The following is a 19,777-nucleotide window of genomic DNA, read 5'->3' as shown; positions in this document are numbered from 1 at the left end:
GGTTTGAATCCCGATGCAGCTATAAACTCTCATTGAGGTGTGCCGTCCCTCAGGTGGACGTTAAAATGGGACAAGGTGACCTTCACGAAGAGTAGGCGAGCTATCGCCCGCACCATTAACAAATGACATCATTCCTGCCCAACTGATGGTGTCGAGTCTCCTCGGGCAATGATGGCATTGCCTTTCTATGGCTGGTACACACAGGTAAGTGTGTGGTATAGACGGGGGTCGCCATTCCTCTATGTTTCTCTGCTGGGGCCGTTGGGGAATTCAACCTCTTATAGTCCGTGGGCTGAGTAGGGTTTACATGCACCCCCCCCCCCCCACAACTTAACTTCCCGGGTATGTCCATGTACCCCCCACCCTAAGGGTTAGGAAAAACCACGTTAACAGAAAAAAAAACTCATTCCCTCATATTTTGACCTCTGGTGACCTCATTTGCATATAACACATATCATTGTAAAGAGTGTCCCAGGACAAACATTTTGAGGGGTCATATGCAACCATAGGATGACTAGGTAAAAAGTTATGGCCATTTGAATTTCGCCTTCCCCTAATTTTCGGAAATCACTGACACAGGGGGGGTAACATCAAAATATGCGTGGGAGGTACCTTGGGAATGAGTTTTTTTTCTGTTAACATGGTTTTTCCTAACCCCTAGGGTGGGGGGTACATGGACATACCCGGGAAGTTAAGTTGTGGGGGGGGGGGGGGTGCATGTAAACCCTACTCAGCCCACGGACTATTACGCCCATGCTGTTGGAGTCGACTGGACTCTCATCCACCAGATGTGCAGAGCCATCTGCCATTTAAACGGCATGGCTGCAGACGGTTACCCTGGTAAGGGGGTCCAACAGGTACTACACCTTGCCCACACCTGGGGTTATGCAAGGCAGGGGCATCCATCTCCCCGAGGTATCAGAAAACACCCGCATACCCATACCAAAGACGCCCGCCAAACTACCTAGTCGAACGTCAGGCCTGGCCAACCGGTTTGTGAGAGACTTGGCCAAAAAAATTCCCTGGGCGACCAGAACGTGGGAGTAATTATGGCCTCAACAAGACCCAAGTGGCAAATGTTATTCCAAACTGTTTTGTTTTTATCACTGGACATGTCCCACATCAAGCTTTTATTAACCGGACTTGTCAACTTTACACTTTAATAGCCAGCCAGCCAACACAGGCTATTGTGTCGTTTCATGGCATCTCTTTGTTACAAACAACCTGACGAGCCAGGCACGTTCTATGGGTCCTACGTAACATCACCAGGGTGGATGTCAGTTTGGCTTTGGCCGTTAAAGTGTCAAAAAATCGGAAAAACAAAATGGCGGCCAAAACTACCATTAAATCATGTTTTTAACATTTTTTTTTTTTTCAATTCAACACTCCACTGTGAGTATAAAATTGTTTTTTTGTTTCCTAAAGGAAAGAATATAATTCTCAAAATCAGGGGCATCGGAAAAAATGTTTCTGTATGAATATTTCGCACTTGTGTTGTTGTGGATCTCCAAAAGAAACCCCTCCCCTGCGATTGTATGTTAATCCTGCAGGATGGGGGGAAACGGCAAAAATATGGGAGCTCAACATTTCTGCTGATTAGATTACTTATTGTGGTAATTTAGATCATTTGCACGTTGCGAGAAGAATTTGTGAAATCCAAAATGTTTATATTCCGAACGGTTATTGTTTGATATCTTTGCGTCAGTCTTGTAAATAAATATACAACATTTGTTTAGAACACGTTTTAATTAAATAACTTCACCAGTTTTATTTTTTGACTTTCCCCAGGTTTAAATCTGCTCTATGAGGATCGATGAAACATGGAACCCGTAGCAGTTTTAAAGCGCAAGCGGAGGGCTCCTGTTTCATCAGGAAATTCGTGTCGATTCTGTGAGAAAAAGTCGCGAAAAGCAGAGACCAAACTACGACAGAGTACAGAGCAGGGAAAGACGCGAATTCGAGAGGTTGTTAATCAACAACAACAACAACAACAGGCATTTTAAGGCCATTTTCCCTGCTAGAGCGGGGGTTAGCCTTGCGGTCCCCATGACAATCTTCTCCATTTTGCCCTATTTTCTACATCTCTCCTTGTTAACCCCCTTGCCCGCATTTCTTCTTCCACCATCTTTAGCCAAGTCTTTCTCGGTCTTGCCCATCCTCTACTTCCCTCTACATTCATTTCCATCACTCTTCTCAACCAGTCACTTTCATCCTTCCTCAACACATGACCAAACCATCTCAACCTGTTCCTCTACACAGCATCCATCACAGGCTCTATTCCCATCATCTTTCGCAATTCATCATTTGTCTTTCTCTCTCTCAACGATACTCCACACATCCACCGAACCATTTTTCCTTCAGTCCATCCATACTTTCCGCAATCAACACCAGATCATCTGCATACAACAACTCCCACGGTAAACCCTCCTTTACGTTCTGAGCCAGCACCTCCATCACAGCTACAAATAGTAGTGGACTTAGTACCGACCCCTGATGCACTCCCACCTTCACTTCAAACTCACCACTGTTCCCGTCCTTCGTCCTTACAGCTGTGCGTGCTCTTTTGTGCATTGCCATCACTACTCTGATCAACCATTCCTCCACTCCTAACTTCCTCAATGCACATGTCAATACTTCACGTGGAACCCTATCGAATGCTTTCTCCAGATCAACAAACCCAAGAAACAACTTCTTCCTCTTCTCCATGTACTTCTCCTGCAACTGCCTCACAATGAAAAGCGCGTCTGTCGTTCCTCTTCCTGGCATAAATCCAAACTGCATTTCGTCGATCTTCACTTTCTTCCTTATCCTCCTCTCCAACACCCTTTCCAATACCTTCATTCCATGCTCCAATAACTGTATCGCTCGGTACGAGCCACACTCCAGAGGGTCACCTTTCCCCTTGTAAAGAGGGACGAGGGTACTCAGTTCCCAAACCACTGGAATGCGGCCTTCTTTCATCACCAGATTACAGATCTCTGTCATTCTCTTCACACCCCAACTTCCTGCTGCCTTCAACATATCTCCCACAACTCCCGTCGGCCCTCCCACTTTTATACCCTTCATTGCTTTTATCGCTTCCTCAACTTCCTCCTCAGTTATCTTCTCTGCCGGTCCTAAAACTGGGTTACTCTCTATGTTGCCATCCCATTCATTCTCTGCATTCATCATCATTCATCATCATTCATCATCACCATTCATCCCATTCAGGTTGTTAATGAACTGGTAGGCTTAAAAGACGTGGACTTGCCAGGATCATAAATAGTGCAAAGGTTGGCTGATCTGAATGACAACGATTGGTCTGACGGTACGTTTGTTTGGCATAAATCCTGCTATGGCAGTTTTAGTACTGAAACTAAACTGGAACGACTACTCCAGAAATCAAATACAGGCACCATTGATCCCATGGAAACGCCCGGAGAAGTGTGTGAGGGACAATCGCGCCAATCCAGATCTTCCATGTCGACCATGAACTGGGAATGGTGTATATTTTGCCAAGTTGATGAGAGAAAAGAAGATATACGGAATATATCTACCGTGAGCACGTCTCAGTCGGTACTCAACATGGCCGTCAATGATGTCACCATGCGCGTTAGGTTGGCGGGTGTTGTGGGAGACCTATGTGCTGCCGAAGGCAAGTATCATCTGAACTGTTTGATAAACTTTCAGCGAGCCGTTGAAAAAATGAAACGGAGCCAATCAGGGACCAGCGATGTTAATGACATACACTTAGATGAGATCTGCTTGGATATTATACAGGGACTATCAAGTGGGCATGTGTACGACATGTCTCATATGTGGCATCGGTATGAAGACCTTTGTTCTGTGAGTGGACACCACATTCCTGACAAGTATGCATCAAGAAGGCAATGTTTCTATGACGATGTTAACAAGGTTATTGGCCCGAGTTGCTGCACTGTCCGTCCTCTTGATCCAAAGTCGCCACTGCTGTTGTACCCAAGTGATCTGAAGACAATGACCATAGCCTCGACACTTCAAAGAGCTGCCAATGAAGAATCAGATTCTTCCTCCCAAGCATCAGAGGACACACAACAACCATGGGCTCTGGAAGATACACCACTTGAGGAAATCGTAAACACAGCAGTACAACTACGTGCTGATCTTCGGGACAAACACAGACACACCAGTGGGTGGCATGGAATCGACAATGACCATGTTACAGAGATAATAGAGAGCTTCGTAAGCGAACCTCTATGGCAATTGCATGTATATGTAAATCCATTCAAAATTTCACTGTCATTCCCCATTCCCTTGGGAACAAAATTTCATGTTGTCATTTCAAATGTCCCTTCCATGATCCACCATCTTGGCCCTTCCATGATCCGCCATCTTGCTCACGTGATCTTGCTTTGGTCTGGCGCGACCGATAAATTATTTTCACCTGGTGATTAAAATCAATAAATTACAATACAGTACTGTACAGAACGGATTTTGAATTCGAAACCGCTCATCATTTACCCCAGCTACAACGACTTTTTTTCCACCAGCTACACCGGCTTCAGTTTTCCGCCAGCCACACCGACTTCATTTAAGCCAGGTACAACGATTTCATTTTTCCGCCATCTACACCGACTTCAGTTTTCCGCCAGCTACACCCACTTCATTTATAATTCTAAGCCCAAGATCAAACAACCTAGACTAGTGAGGCCTAGGCCTACAGATGTTTGCGAGGGCTGCGTACTCGACCGACTGACCATTGTCGACGAAGCTCTCACTCCACACAATGCGTATTTTCATATTATCACCATATGGCGGCCATTTCGAATGACCTCATTTTATACCGGAAATGACGACTTACGAAACTGACATCCACCCAGGTGATGATCCCGCATACCTAACGAATACATCTGGGTAGTTAGTTTGCTTGTAACAGAGAGATGCCATCAAACCAGTTTTTCGGCACTTTTTGTGGGGTTGGCTGGCTAATTATAATATATCACGAGAGGGAGGGAGGGAGGCAATGGTCTGAAAAAAAACACTAGCGAGGCACCCATACCATGCACGGGAGGGATGCCGAGGTCTGGGGAAAAAAAACAATAGCCAGGTACCCATACCATGCACGGGAGGGATGCCGAGGTCTGGAAGAAAAAAAAAACACTAGCGAGGCACCCATACCATGCACGGGAGGGATGCCGGGGTCTGAAAAAAAACACAAGCGAGGCACCCATACCATGCACGGGAGGGATGCCGAGGTCTGGAAAAAAAACCCACTAGCCAGGTACCCATACTATGCACGGGAGGGATGCCGGGGTCTGGAAAATAAAAACTCGAGCGAGGTACCCATACTATGCACGGGAGGGATGCTGGGGTCTGGATAAAAAAAACACGAGCTAGGTACCCATACTATGCATGGGAGGGATGCCGGTGTCTGGGGAAAAAAAACACTCGCGAGGTACCCATACTACACACGGGAGGGATGCCGGGATCTGGAAAAAAAACATGAGCGAGGTACAAATATTATGCATGGGAGGGATGCTGGGGTCTTGAAAAAAACACTAGCGAGGTACCCATACTACACACGGGAAGGAGGCCGAGGTCTGAAATAAAACACGAGCCAGGTACCCACACTATGCACGGGAGGGATGCCGGGCCTCAAAAAAAACAAGAGCAAGGTACCCATACTATGCACGGGAGGGAGGCCGGGGTCTGGAAAAAAACACTCGCAAGGTACCCATACTATGCACGGGAGAGAGGCCGGGGTCTGGAAAAAAAACACTAGCGAGGTACCCATACTATGCACGGGAGGGATTCCGGGGTCTGGAAAAAAAACACTAGCGAGGTACCCATACTACGCACGGGAGGGATGCCGGGGTCTGGAAAAAAAAAACACGAGCAAGGTACCCATACTATGCACGGGAGGGAGGCCGGGGTCTGGAAAAAAACACCAGCGAGGTACCCATACTACGCACGGGAGGGATGCCGGGGTCTGGAAAAAAAACAACACGAGCAAGGTACCCATACTATGCATGGGAGGGAGGCCGGGGTCTGGAAAAAAATACTCGCAAGGTACCCATACTACGCACGGGAGGGATGCCGAGGTCTGGAAAAAAAAAACACTAGCCACGTACCCATACTATGCACGGGAGAGAGGCCGGGGTCTGGAAAAAAAACACGAGCGAGGTACCCATGCTATGCACGGGAGGGATGCTGGGGTCTGGAAAAAAAACACGAGCTATGTACCCATACTATGTATGGGAGGGATGCCGGTGTCTGGGAAAAAATACACGAGCGAGGTACCCATACTAAGCACGGGAGGGATGCCGGGGTCTGGAAAAAAAACCACAAGCGAGGTACCCATACTATGCATGGGAGGGAGGCTGGGGTCTGCAAAAAAAAAACACTCGCGAGGTACCCATACTACGCACGGGAGGGATGCCGGGATCTGGAAAAAAAACCCACTAGCCAGGTACCCATACTATGCACGGGAGGGATGCCGGGGTCTGGAAAATAAAAACTCGAGCGAGGTACCCATACTATGCACGGGAGGGATGCTGGGGTCTGGATAAAAAAAACACGAGCTAGGTACCCATACTATGCATGGGAGGGATGCCGGTGTCTGGGGAAAAAAAACACTCGCGAGGTACCCATACTACACACGGGAGGGATGCCGGGATCTGGAAAAAAAACATGAGCGAGGTACAAATATTATGCATGGGAGGGATGCTGGGGTCTTGAAAAAAACACTAGCGAGGTACCCATACTACACACGGGAAGGAGGCCGAGGTCTGAAATAAAACACGAGCCAGGTACCCACACTATGCACGGGAGGGATGCCGGGCCTCAAAAAAAACAAGAGCAAGGTACCCATACTATGCACGGGAGGGAGGCCGGGGTCTGGAAAAAAACACTCGCAAGGTACCCATACTATGCACGGGAGAGAGGCCGGGGTCTGGAAAAAAAACACTAGCGAGGTACCCATACTATGCACGGGAGGGATTCCGGGGTCTGGAAAAAAAACACTAGCGAGGTACCCATACTACGCACGGGAGGGATGCCGGGGTCTGGAAAAAAAAAACACGAGCAAGGTACCCATACTATGCACGGGAGGGAGGCCGGGGTCTGGAAAAAAACACCAGCGAGGTACCCATACTACGCACGGGAGGGATGCCGGGGTCTGGAAAAAAAACAACACGAGCAAGGTACCCATACTATGCATGGGAGGGAGGCCGGGGTCTGGAAAAAAATACTCGCAAGGTACCCATACTACGCACGGGAGGGATGCCGAGGTCTGGAAAAAAAAAACACTAGCCACGTACCCATACTATGCACGGGAGAGAGGCCGGGGTCTGGAAAAAAAACACGAGCGAGGTACCCATGCTATGCACGGGAGGGATGCTGGGGTCTGGAAAAAAAACACGAGCTATGTACCCATACTATGTATGGGAGGGATGCCGGTGTCTGGGAAAAAATACACGAGCGAGGTACCCATACTAAGCACGGGAGGGATGCCGGGGTCTGGAAAAAAAACCACAAGCGAGGTACCCATACTATGCATGGGAGGGAGGCTGGGGTCTGCAAAAAAAAAACACTCGCGAGGTACCCATACTACGCACGGGAGGGATGCCGGGATCTGGAAAAAAAAACACGAGCGAGGTACAAATACTACGCACGGGAGGGATGCCGGGGTCTGGAAAAAAAAACACTGGCGAGGTACCCATACTACGCACGGGAAGGAGGCCGAGGTCTGAAAAAAAACACGAGCCAGTTACCCATACTATGCACGGGAGGGATGCCGGGGTCTGGAAAAAAACACTCGCAAGGTACCCATACTACGCACGGGAGGGATGCCGGGGTCTGGAAAAAAAAACACTGGCGAGGTACCCATACTACGCACGGGAGGGATGCCGGGGTCTGGAAAAAAAAAACACGAGCAAGGTACCCATACTATGCACGGGAGGGAGGCCGGGGTCTGGAAAAAAACACTCGCAAGGTACCCATACTACGCACGGGAGGGATGCCGGGGTCTGAATATAAACACTGGCGAGGTACCCATACTACGCACGGGAGGGATGCCGAGGTCTGGAAATAAAACCCACTAGCCAGGTACCCATACTAGGCACGGGAGGGATGCTGGGGTCTGGAAAAAAAACACTAGCGAGGTACCCATACTATGCACGGGAGGGATGCCGGGGTCTGGAAAAAAAAACCACTAGCGAGGTACAAATACTATGCACGGGAGGGATGCCGGGGTCTGGAAAAAAAACACCAGCGAGGTACAAATACTATGCACGGGAGGGATGCCGAGGTCTGGAAATAAAACCCATTAGCCAGGTACCCATACTAGGCACGGGAGGGATGCTGGGGTCTGGGAAAAAAAAACACGAGCTCAGTACCCATACTATGCATGGGAGGGATGCCGGGGTCTGGAAAAAAAACACTAGCGAGGTACCCATACTATGCACGGGAGGGATGCCGGGGTCTGGAAAAAAAACCCACTAGCGAGGTACAAATACTATGCACGGGAGGGATGCCGGGGTGTGGAAAAAAAACACGAGTGATGTCCCGATAATACGCATGGGAGGGATGCCGGTGTCTGATAAAAAACACTAGCGATGTACCCATGCTACGCACGAGATGGAGGTCGGGGTCCTAAAAAAAAAGTTGAGAAATTTTAAGAAATTACTCCCCACTTTAGGACACGTGCATGGACCACAAAAGGTGCACAGCAATTTGGTGGGACTGGTTCGATGACGAAACTGCAAACGGCAATCGGTGAATATGACGGTGGAAATCGGTGAATACCCTCACGTATCATGATATGTGAGGCGTATATGTAAGCCATCATTCATTATCTGTGTGCCAAGTTTGAACATGATATATGTCAGCCATCATTCATTATCTGTATGCCAAGTTTGAACATGATATATGTAAGCCATCATTCAATATCGGTGTGCCAAGTTTGAACATGGTATATGAAAGCCATTGTGGCGGACACAAAAGCCCACTGGCGTGGTGACATCATTCCGCGCACCAAGTGGGCGGTGGCCACGCACCAGGGGTAGGCGTGGCCTCATGATATACACCGGGCGCCCAGCCCGGGACAGTACAGTGTTACAGTATAGTCTTACAATAAAGACGTTTATATGTTACCGCTTGTCCGCTTCCTCCTTGCTCACAAGCAGCGCGCGTAACGCCGCGCTTTACTGGTGACCCTCGACGTTGGATCTGCTGGAGCGATCCTTCCACACGCGACGCCATCGCCATGGCCGACTTCGTCAAACTTCCGGAATTTTGGGAGGCTCAGGCCGAAGTCTGGTTCGTCCAGGCCGAAGCCCAATTTCAGCTTCGGCGCCTCACCGGCGATGACACGCGCTATTGCCACGTCGTCGCCTCCCTCGGGCCCGGCACGGCCGCTCGAGTTGTGTCCGTCCTTCGCCACCCACCGAACGGCCACAAGTACGAGGCACTCAAGCGGCTACTCCTAGCCACGTTCGGCCTTACGGACGACGCACGGGCCGACCGCCTCCTGGATCTCCCCGAGCTCGGTGAGACGCGCCCGTCGGTCCGAATGGACCATATGCTGTCACTGTTGGGCGACGAAGCCCCCGGTTCGCTATTCCGGGCGCTTTTCCGGCGCCAACTTCCAGCGCAGGTCCGCCTCGCGTTGGCCGGGACCGAGCTAACGGAACCCCGAGCATTGGCGGCCGAGGCGGACAGGTACTTCGCCGCTTCGGACATGCGGGCGAGCGTCGGCGTGGCCGTCACGGCCCTCGACGCTGATGTTCAGCAGCATGTTCCACAGCATCAGCTTCTACAGCACGCTGATGTTCAGCAGCATGCTGATACGCACCTCGTGAACGCCGCCACGCCCCGCCCACCGCCGCGGCGAAAACCGCCACCGCGGGGAAACCCGCCAACTCCACCGGCCTGGCGGAGCCAGCCGCGCTCCTCCAGCTCCACCACCTGGTGCTGGTTCCATGCCAAGTTCGGCCACGAAGCTCGGCGGTGTCATCCGCCGTGCTCCTTCAACGGGTCGGGAAACGCCCGGGCCGGCGCTCAATAGTGGCGATGAGCGCCGGCCATTCGAACAGCCTGCTGTTCATAACGGACACCTTCTCCAGGCGCCGTTACCTGTGCAACACGGGAGCGCAGGTGAGTGTCATTCCCGCCGGCACGTCAGACAAGCACGCCGCGGGTGGGGGCCCCGCGCTGCTTGCCGCGAACGGGACGCCCATCCGTACGTACGGAAAACGCTGCCTCTCTCTGCGGTTTGGAGGGCAGGTTTTCCGATGGACGTTCGTCACCGCCGACGTGCCCATGGCACTGCTTGGCGCGGACTTCCTGTGCGCTAATGGGCTCCTGGTCGACGTCAAGCGCAGACGGCTTGTCCAGGCCGAGACGTTCAGCTCGCTCGCATGTGCGTTGCCCAGCTCAACGAGCGGCTTGCCAAGCGGCTTGCTGAACGATTAGGTTCCGGCCACGTTGGTCTGTACGCTTCCGGCAGCGGACGCATTCACCCGCCTCCTCGCCGGCTTCCCGGCCCTCACGCGGCCCACCTTCTCGGCGGGGGCCGTCAAGCACGGGGTGGCCCATCACATCCCCACCGTCGGGCCACCGGTCTACGCCCGGGCACGCCGCCTCGAGCCGACGAAGCTGGCGGTGGCAAAAGCGGAGTTCGCTACCCTGGAGCGACTCGGCATCGTTCGGCGCTCAGAGAGCGCTTGGGCGTCGCCGCTGCACATCGTGCCGAAGCCCAGCGGGGGATGGCGACCGTGCGGGGACTATCGCCGTCTCAATGACGCCACGACTCCCGACCGCTACCCCGTCCCCCACATTCAGGACTTTTCCGCCCGTTTGGCGGGCAGGTCCTTCTTCTCGAAGGTGGACCTCATACGCGGCTACCATCAGGTCCCCGTCAGGCCGGAGGACGTCCCGAAGACGGCGGTCATCACGCCATTCGGACTCTTCGAGTTCTTGCGCATGCCCTTCGGTCTGAAGAATGCGGCTCAGGCGTTCCAGCGACTGATGGACAGCGTCCTGCGCGACTTGGATTTTGTCTACGTTTACCTGGACGATATCCTCGTCGCCAGCGCGTCCCGCGAAGAGCACCTACGCCACCTCCGCACGCTCTTCGAACGCCTGGGCCAGCATGGCCTGATTGTGAACCCCGCAAAGTGCCGGTTCGGCGCCGCCACAATCGATTTTCTGGGGCACCGTGTCACCAGGCACGGAGCCGTCCCCCTACCGGCCAAGGTGGAGGCGGTGAAGGGGTTTCCGCGCCCCCGCACGATCAGAGGGCTGCAGGAGTTCCTGGGCATGGTGAACTTTTACCATCGGTTCCTGCCCCGTATCGCCCAGCTCCTGCGCCCCCTGCACGAAGCTCTCCGAGGTAAGCCGGGCAAAGGCGACGTTACCTGGACCGAGCAGATGGACACGGCGTTCACGGGCGCGAAGCTCGCCTTGGCTAACGCCACCATGCTCGCGCACCCGGCGCCCGATGCACCGATCGCCCTCACCACCGATGCCTCGGACTACGCGGTGGGCGCAGTGCATGAGCAATGGGTGCGTGGAGCTTGGCAACCGCTGGCGTTCTTTAGCCGGCAGCTTCGCCCGCCCGAACGCCGTTACAGTACCTTCGACCGCGAGTTGCTCGGACTTCACTTGGCGGTCAGGCACTTCCGCCATCTGCTCGAGGGCCGGGCGTTCACTGCCTTCGTCGACCACAAGCCGCTGATCTTTGCGATGGGCAAAGTCACCGAGCCGTGGTCGGCCCGGCAGCAGCGTCACCTCTCGGCCGTGTCCGAGTACACGACGGACATCCAGCACATCGCGGGGAAGGACAACCCGGTGGCGGATTGCCTTTCCCGGGCCGTCGCCCACGCAGTCCACCTCGGCATCGACTATGCCCGGATGGCAGCGGACCAGGCCACTGACCCCGACGTCCAGGCCTTGCGGACCGCCATCACGGGCCTCCGCGTCACCGAGGTGCCGTTTGACGGCGCAGGCGCGGCCCTCTTGTGCGACGTCTCCCTCGGGCGTCCTCGCCCCATCGTGCCCGCGGGCTGGCAGCGCCAGGTGTTTGACGCCATCCACGGCCTGTCCCACCCGGGCGCGAGGGCCTCCCAAAGGCTGATCGCCGACAAGTTCGTCTGGCATGGCCTCCGGAAGGCCGTCCGCGGCTGGGCCAGGACGTGCCTCGCGTGCCAGCGCGCCAAGGTGCACCGGCACACCCAGGCCCCGTTGGCCCCGTTCACGGTGCCGGAACGCCGGTTTGACCACGTCCACGTGGACCTGGTGGGACCTCTGCCCCCCTCGCGGGGTTTCACCTACGTCCTCACCATGGTGGACCGCACCACCCGGTGGCCGGAGGCCGTGCGCTTGGCGTCGACAACGGCGGCCGATGTCGCGCAGGCTTTCATCGCCACCTGGGTCGCCCGGTTCGGCGCCCCCTCAGACATCTCATCCGACCGCGGCCCCCAGTTCACCTCGGAGCTCTGGGGGGCGGTTGCGCAGGGGCTGGGGGTCCGGCTGCACCGAACCACGGCCTACCATCCCCAGGCTAACGGCCTGTGTGAGCGATTTCACCGCTCATTGAAGGCCGCGCTCCGGGCCACCCTCCGCGACGGCGGCTGGGTCGACAGGCTCCCCTGGGTCCTGCTGGGCCTCCGGACGGCGCCCAAGGAGGACCTGCGCGCATCCGCGGCGGAATTGGTCTTCGGGCAACCGCTGCGGGTGCCGGGCGAGTTCCTCCCCGACTCCACGGCACCATGGTCCGCAGCACAGCAGCGCTCCGCTCTACAAGAGACCGCCCAGAGGTTCGCCCCGGTGCCAACGGCATGCCACGGGCACCCACCGACGCACGTCGCCCCGGAGCTTCGCACGGCGGAGTACGTCTTCGTCCGCCACGATGCCCATCGGACACCACTGCGGCCCCCGTACGACGGGCCTTTCCGCGTGCTGGAGACCGGGGCGAAGCACTTCACCCTGGACATCGGCGGTACTCCTGACCGCGTTTCGGTAGACCGCCTCAAGCCGGCCCACCTCGATGTGGACCATCCACCGCCAGTGGCCCGACCCCCACGTCGGGGCCGCCCTCCTGCGGGCGGACCCCCGGCACCGCCCAGCCCCGCCGCCACGCCGCCCCCCGGTCCTGCACCCATCCCAGGGGCAGCCAGGGGCATCCCACCTGGCATCCCTGCACCCCGGACGCCGCCGATCGCCAGGGGGCGCTTCGGCCGGGTCATTCGTCTGCCCCGCAAACTGGCCCTCCAGGTGCGCGGGAATTCTGGGGGGGCGCGTGTGGCGGACACAAAAGCCCACTGGCGTGGTGACATCATTCCGCGCACCAAGTGGGCGGTGGCCACGCACCAGGGGTAGGCGTGGCCTCATGATATACACCGGGCGCCCAGCCCGGGACAGTACAGTGTTACAGTATAGTCTTACAATAAAGACGTTTATATGTTACCGCTTGTCCGCTTCCTCCTTGCTCACAAGCAGCGCGCGTAACGCCGCGCTTTACCATCATTCATTATCGGTGTGCCAAGTTTGAACATGATATATGTAAGCCATCATTCGTTAACTGTGCGCCAGGTTTGAACTTGATATATGTAAGCCATCATTCAATATCGGTGTGCCAAATTTGAACATGGTATATGTAAGCCATCATTCGTTAACTGTGTGCCAAGTTTGAACATGATATATGTAAGCCATCATTCAATATCGGTGTGCCAAGTTTGAACATGGTATATGTAAGCCATTATTCATTTTCGGTGTGCCAAGTTTGAACATGATATATGTAAGCCATCATTCAATATCGGTGTGCCAAGTTTGAACATGGTATATGTAAGCCATCATTCAATATCGGTGTGCCAAGTTTGAACATGGTATATGTAAGCCATCATTCATTATCTGTGTGCCAAGTTTGAACATGATATATGTAAGCCATCATTCGTTAACTGTGTGCCAAGTTTGAACATGATATATGTAAGCCATCATTCAATATCGGTGTGCCAAGTTTGAACATGATATATGTAAGCCATCATTCATTATCTGTGTGCCAAGTTTGAACATGATATATGTAAGCCATCATTCGTTAACTGTGTGCCAAGTTTGAACATGATATATGTAAGCCATCATTGAATATCGGTGTGCCAAGTTTGAACATGGTATATGTAAGCCATCATTCATTATCTGTGTGCCAAGTTTGAACATGATATATGTAAGCCATCATTCAATATCGGTGTGCCACGTTCGAACATGATATATGTAAGCCATCATTCAATATCGGTGTGCCAAGTTTGAACATGGTATATGCAAGCCATCATTCAATATCGGTGTGCCAAGTTTGAACATGGTATATGTAAGCCATCATTCATTATCTGTGTGCCAAGTTTGAACATGATATATGTAAGCCATAATTCGTTACCTGTATGCCAAGTTTGAACATGATATATGTAAGCCATCATTCAATATCGGTGTGCCAAGTTTGAACATGATATATGTAAGCCATCATTCAATATCGGTGTGCCAAGTTTGAACATGATATATGTAAGCCATCATTCAAAATCGGTGTGCCAAGTTTGAACATGGTATATGTAAGCCATCATTCATTATCTGTGTGCCAAGTTTGAACATGATCGGTAAATGCATGTCCGATAAATGGTTGAGGACGTGTTGAATATCGGGTTTTTTTTTTTACAACGAAAATGGCCGCCAGTCTATCAGTCGGCCATCTTTGATTAGATCGCAAAATAAAGTGATGTACGTTGTCCAGGATGCAGTCACCAAAATTTGAGAGAACCTGACATGTCATGTTATACTCTTTGTTTGTGCTTTTAGCCGCGTCGCAGACGCTGCTCATAGAGTGCCCTCTGCTGTTGTTCTTCTTCTCCCCCTTCCTCTTCTTCTTCTTGTTCTTGTTCTTGTTGTTCTTGCAGAGAAGACAAAACCTCAAAGCTCCACCCATTCTGGGAACCATAGCTCCACCCATTGTGGGAGAGGCTTCATATAAACAAATATCCACCATTTTATTAACTCGCATAGCTTTGAGGCCTGTTTTGTAGGCCCGTGGTGTCTTGCTCTCTCACACAGTTTTCTTTCAAATCAAATTCGATATATCATTTCATTTTTCACAGTCGCTAACATAGTTTTAGACTCGGTTGAAAAAAAACGGGAAGAAAATCCGATGAAAGTTGCCCTTTATAGAACGAAATGAATTCTCAAAGGCCTGTAACTTCAAGTCCATTGAGATATATTTTGTTTAAATCGCGGCATGGTCAGTCATACACCGCCCGAAATAACAGACGGGAAAATGCCGAGATATATATATATATATTTTGTTTAAATCGTGGCATGCTCAGTCATACACCGCCCGAAATAACAGACGGGAAAATGCCGATATATATATATTTTGTTTAAATCGCGGCATGCTTAGTCATACACCGCCCGAAATAACAGACGGGAAAATGCCGAGATATATATATATATTTTGTTTAAATCGCGGCATGGTCAGTCATACACCGCCTGAAATAACAGACGGGAAAATGCCGAGATATCTATCTATAATTCCAGTAATCTCTGTACGTCTGTACGTTTGTACGTCTGTTTGTCTGTGACCGCTGTTTCTCGACAACCACGGGTCCGATATACTTTTAACTTGCCAGGTATATTGCTGGGGACCCGAGGATGTGCCTTTTCAAGGTTTCATATTAATCGGACAATTACTTACCGAGCTATGTCCAAAAAACGATTCAACCAATCAGAGAGCAGCGAACGATCGCGTGTGCCGAACGTGGAGGACACACTCTGCCTCGGATGGCACATTTGAGAGCGTATTCATTTATTTCACGTTTGCAAACTATGTTGGTGTTAAACTATGTTTTAAAACTAATAAAACCGAATTTGTGATTCATTCGCTTTCCTGCGCGTTTGTGCACGCGATGGCGATTTCTTTACCAAACTCCGGAAGCCGTTCGCTTTGGACCAAACCATTGCATGTAAATAGAGGGGGGGGGGGGGATTGTCACCGTACTCGCAAGCCGTTCGCTTTGGACCAAACCATTTCATGTAAATAGAGGGGGGGGATATAATTTTAGATATAGCTATAGTACGGGCAATGCCCTAGTATTAAAAATTCGTCCATTTGATGACAATCGTCACGATGAAATATTTAATTTATACGTCGTCACAATAATGTGGAGAGAGGAGCATAGCTTCGTTCACGTGTCGCCACACACGGGAAATTGCCGAGATATATATCTATCTATAATTCCATTAATCTCTGTGTGTATGTGTGTGTGTATGTGTGTGTGTATGTGTGTGTGTGTGTATGCGACAACGATTTCTCGACAACTACCGGTCCGATATACTTGAAACTTGCCAGGTATATTGCTGGGGACCCGAGGATGTGCCTTTTCAAGGTTTGAAATTAATCGGACAAGTACTTACCGAGCTATGGCGATTTAGCCGTTCGCCGTTCGCTTTGGCGTTGCGAATGGACCAAACCATTGCATGTAAATAGAGGGGGGGGTTCTGTGGTCGTTGCGAATGGACCAAACCATTCATGTAAATAGAGGGGGGGGGGGTTCTGTGGTCGTTACTGCCACGTGGTTTCAAAGTTTTTTTTTGTTGTTGTTGTTTGCACGCATGTTTTTTTGCACCCACGTACGGGCACGCCCTAGGATGTTTACACACACACACCCCTACACAAATTTTTTTTTTTTTTTTTTTTTGGCAAGGAACGGGCACCCACGTACGGGCACGTCCTAGCTTATATATAGTACGGGCATGCCCTAGTTTTTTAAATCGCGGCATGGTCAGTCATACACCGCCTGAAATAACAGACAGGAAAATGCCGAGATATATTAAAAATTCGTCGCCACACACGGGAAATTGCCGAGATATATATTTTTTAAATCGCGGCATGGTCAGTCATACACCGCCTGAAATAACAGACGGGAAAATGCCGAGATATATTAAAAATTCGTCGCCACACACGGGAAATTGCCGAGATATATTTTCACTTTGCACAAAAATAACATCAAGTAATCGAATCAATAGGAATGTCCTGTGCCGATAACATCGACGTTATAGGCACAGCTGCATCTAGGCATTGTGTAACATCGACGCGGCTTTTGTTTTAATTAAAACTTTTTGTACTTGTTTCGATTAATTTGGACATTAAGGTCCGCTGAATGAGAGGTCTGCCCTGCTGGGAACCTTGCGAAAAAAAATTGTGGCCATTTTTGTATATGTGTGCTTTATTTTTTGACCGAAAAATGTGAAAGATGTTTTGTTTCTTAAAATCCTCAGTGGGTTGTGTAGGGTGTTTCCCACACATAGACTTTACTTGGGACCAGGTATAATAACGGCCACCTAAGTAAAAAAAAAAAAAAAAAAAATGAAGCCATTTGACCGAGAGAACGACGCGGCCCGCGAAACCTGCGATAGATTAACGAGTCTAGCGGACAATCCCCTCGCTGTACCCCTCCCCCCTCCCCTACTGCTACTGACAATATTTCGCGCTCTGCAGAGATCAAAACACAGAGAGAGCGAGAGGGTTCTCTGGGCAGCTTTTCAAGACGCGGACACGGTGGATATTTTGGATTGATATAGCACGGACGAGGTAAAGCAACTCATTTTCTCCTTATTGTACACCGCTCCTTTCCTATGCCATCTCCAGGCATTGCAAATCGTCATTGCCGGGCACCAAAGGGGGCTCGGCAGTGACGCACGCTGAAAGAGAGTACTCAGTTTTCACTCTGGTTTCTTGTTTGTTTGTTTTCTTTCTTGGTTGTCCGGACGATATCTCAGCCATCCTTTGAGCTAGGAAGCTGAAATTTCGGCACAGTCGTGAGCAAGTCCTTTGTCAAATACGGTATTTTTTGTTTTTTGAATAATCAATTAATTGAGGAGTTATTTAATTATTAGCGTTTAATTAAGTACTTATTTAATTAATTAAATTTCATTTCTCTTCTGACCATTATTAACTCAGGCACCTTTTGAGTTAGGAAGCTTCTTTTTTTTTTTTTTTTTTTTTTTTTTTTTTTTTTGTATACAAGGTCGAGGCTCGTGAAAGAGCGAACATTAATCACACAGAAAGACAAACCGACACATAAAACATATAACATAGGGAGCGGTAGACAAGATGGGGAGAGAGGGGGAAGGACACAAACACAACATTTGAGAGCAGGGCCGAGAGACATGGAGACATCGAGAGATCTGAGAGAGGGCGAGGGCTTTGGGGGGGGGGCGTGGGAAGGGGGCGGTGGGAGAGGTATAAAACATATGGACACTGCCAGGACTTCCAGGAAAGAAGTTGGAATTTCAAACAAGGTGGATCTGGGGTGAATTAGCGGGGGTAGAAAAGATCAAGGTTTTGGATGGGGGAAGATAAGAGATGGTGGTGAACAGCTGTTTTAAAGACCTGGAGGGAGGAGTGGGATTGAAGGGAGTGAGGGAGTTTGTTCCAGAGGCGGGAGAAAAGAGGAATGAAAGAGTGAAGGTGAGCAGAGAGCCGAGATTTCGGCAGTTTAACCATCAGAGGGTTGCTGGCAGATCTTGTGCGACCTGTAGGAATATTTGGGGGACAGAGCACAGAGAGAGCTGGGGGTGCAAGGCCGGAGAGGAGTCGGTAGAAGACAGAAAGACCACCTACCTGCCTGCGGTGAGTGAGTGAAAGGCCCTCAGAGATAGCTTCATCGCGGGAGATTCCAATAATTCTGAAAGCTTTGGTTTCAACAGCGTGAAGCCGAGCTAGGTGTGAGGCAGGAGCACCGGCCCATAGGGGAGAACAGTATTCCATTGAGCTGCGGATGAAAGCCTTGTATGTGGTGAGGAGCTCAGGTGTGCCGAGGAAGGACTTCGCACGACGGAGGATGCCCAGTCGGCGACTGGCTTTGGAGGCCAGCTTGGAAATGTGGTTTTCCCAAGAAAGATCATGGCAGATAGTGAGACCCAAAATCTTGAGCGACAGAACTTCTTGGAGAGGATTGTTGAGAAAGTAGATGGGAGGGTTGTCCAGTCGATCTTTTCGGAGAGACATAGTAAGAGTGTGAGATTTGTCAGGATTGAAAGACATGTTCCACTTGTTTGACCAGTCTGTGATTTTGTCCAGGTCTTCAGAGAGTGAGGAGGCAGCAGACTGCCGATCTGAGGGAAGAGGAATGGAGCGGCAGAGAGTGGAGTCATCAGCAAAGAGATAGAGAGGATTTTCGATAGAGTCAGAGAGATCATTGATGAAGACCAGAAAAAGCACGGGGCCCAGAACACTGCCTTGGGGAACTCCAGCCTGAACAGGAAGAGGAGATGAGAGAAACCCATTCAGGGCCACACGTTGACGACGACTAGAGAGGAAGTCCGCCAGCCATGCGTGGAGATTTCCATGGATACCAAAGGAGGAGAGTTTGGTGAGCAGAGCGGGGTGCCAGACCGTGTCGAAGGCACGTGATATGTCGAGGGAGACAGCTCTAATTTCCTGTTTGGCATTGAGGACCTCCATCCATTGTTGAGACAGCAGAAGCAGCATGTCCAGAGTAGAGTGACCTGGTCTGAAACCAAATTGATGATCAGAGATCAAGCCATTGGAGAAGAGGAAAGATTTCATATCCGAAGCAATGATGGATTCCATGACTTTGCTGATAATTGGGAGAAGGCTGATTGGTCTGTAGTTGCTAGGATCTGTTTTTGCACCTTTTTTGTGCAAAGCGGTGATGTTGGCTGATTTCCAAGCAGATGGCAGTTGACCTTGAGCAAAAGAGAGGGTGAAGAGAACAGAGAGAGGGTGAGATAGAGCAGCAGAGCAGGATTTTAGGACCCG

General features: G+C 51.0%; 1 long non-coding RNA gene across 1 annotated transcript in view; it reads left to right on the top strand.

Moving 5' to 3' along the window:
* LOC137429323 (uncharacterized) overlaps nucleotides 1-19,777 on the top strand; it is an 80,685-nt gene that overhangs the window by 6,422 nt on the left and 54,486 nt on the right. The window contains exon 2 of the long non-coding RNA XR_010984884.2: nucleotides 17,492-17,584. This is a non-coding gene — a long non-coding RNA (uncharacterized LOC137429323). The remainder of the gene's footprint in view (nucleotides 1-17,491; nucleotides 17,585-19,777) is intronic.

The sequence above is a fragment of the Myxine glutinosa genome, chromosome 6 (assembly GCF_964187855.1).
Source record: "Myxine glutinosa chromosome 6, kmMyxGlut1.1, whole genome shotgun sequence".
NCBI lineage: Eukaryota > Metazoa > Chordata > Myxini > Myxiniformes > Myxinidae > Myxine > Myxine glutinosa.
Note: the sequence above shows the minus strand (reverse complement) of the source record. Positions and strands in the feature narration are given on the sequence as shown.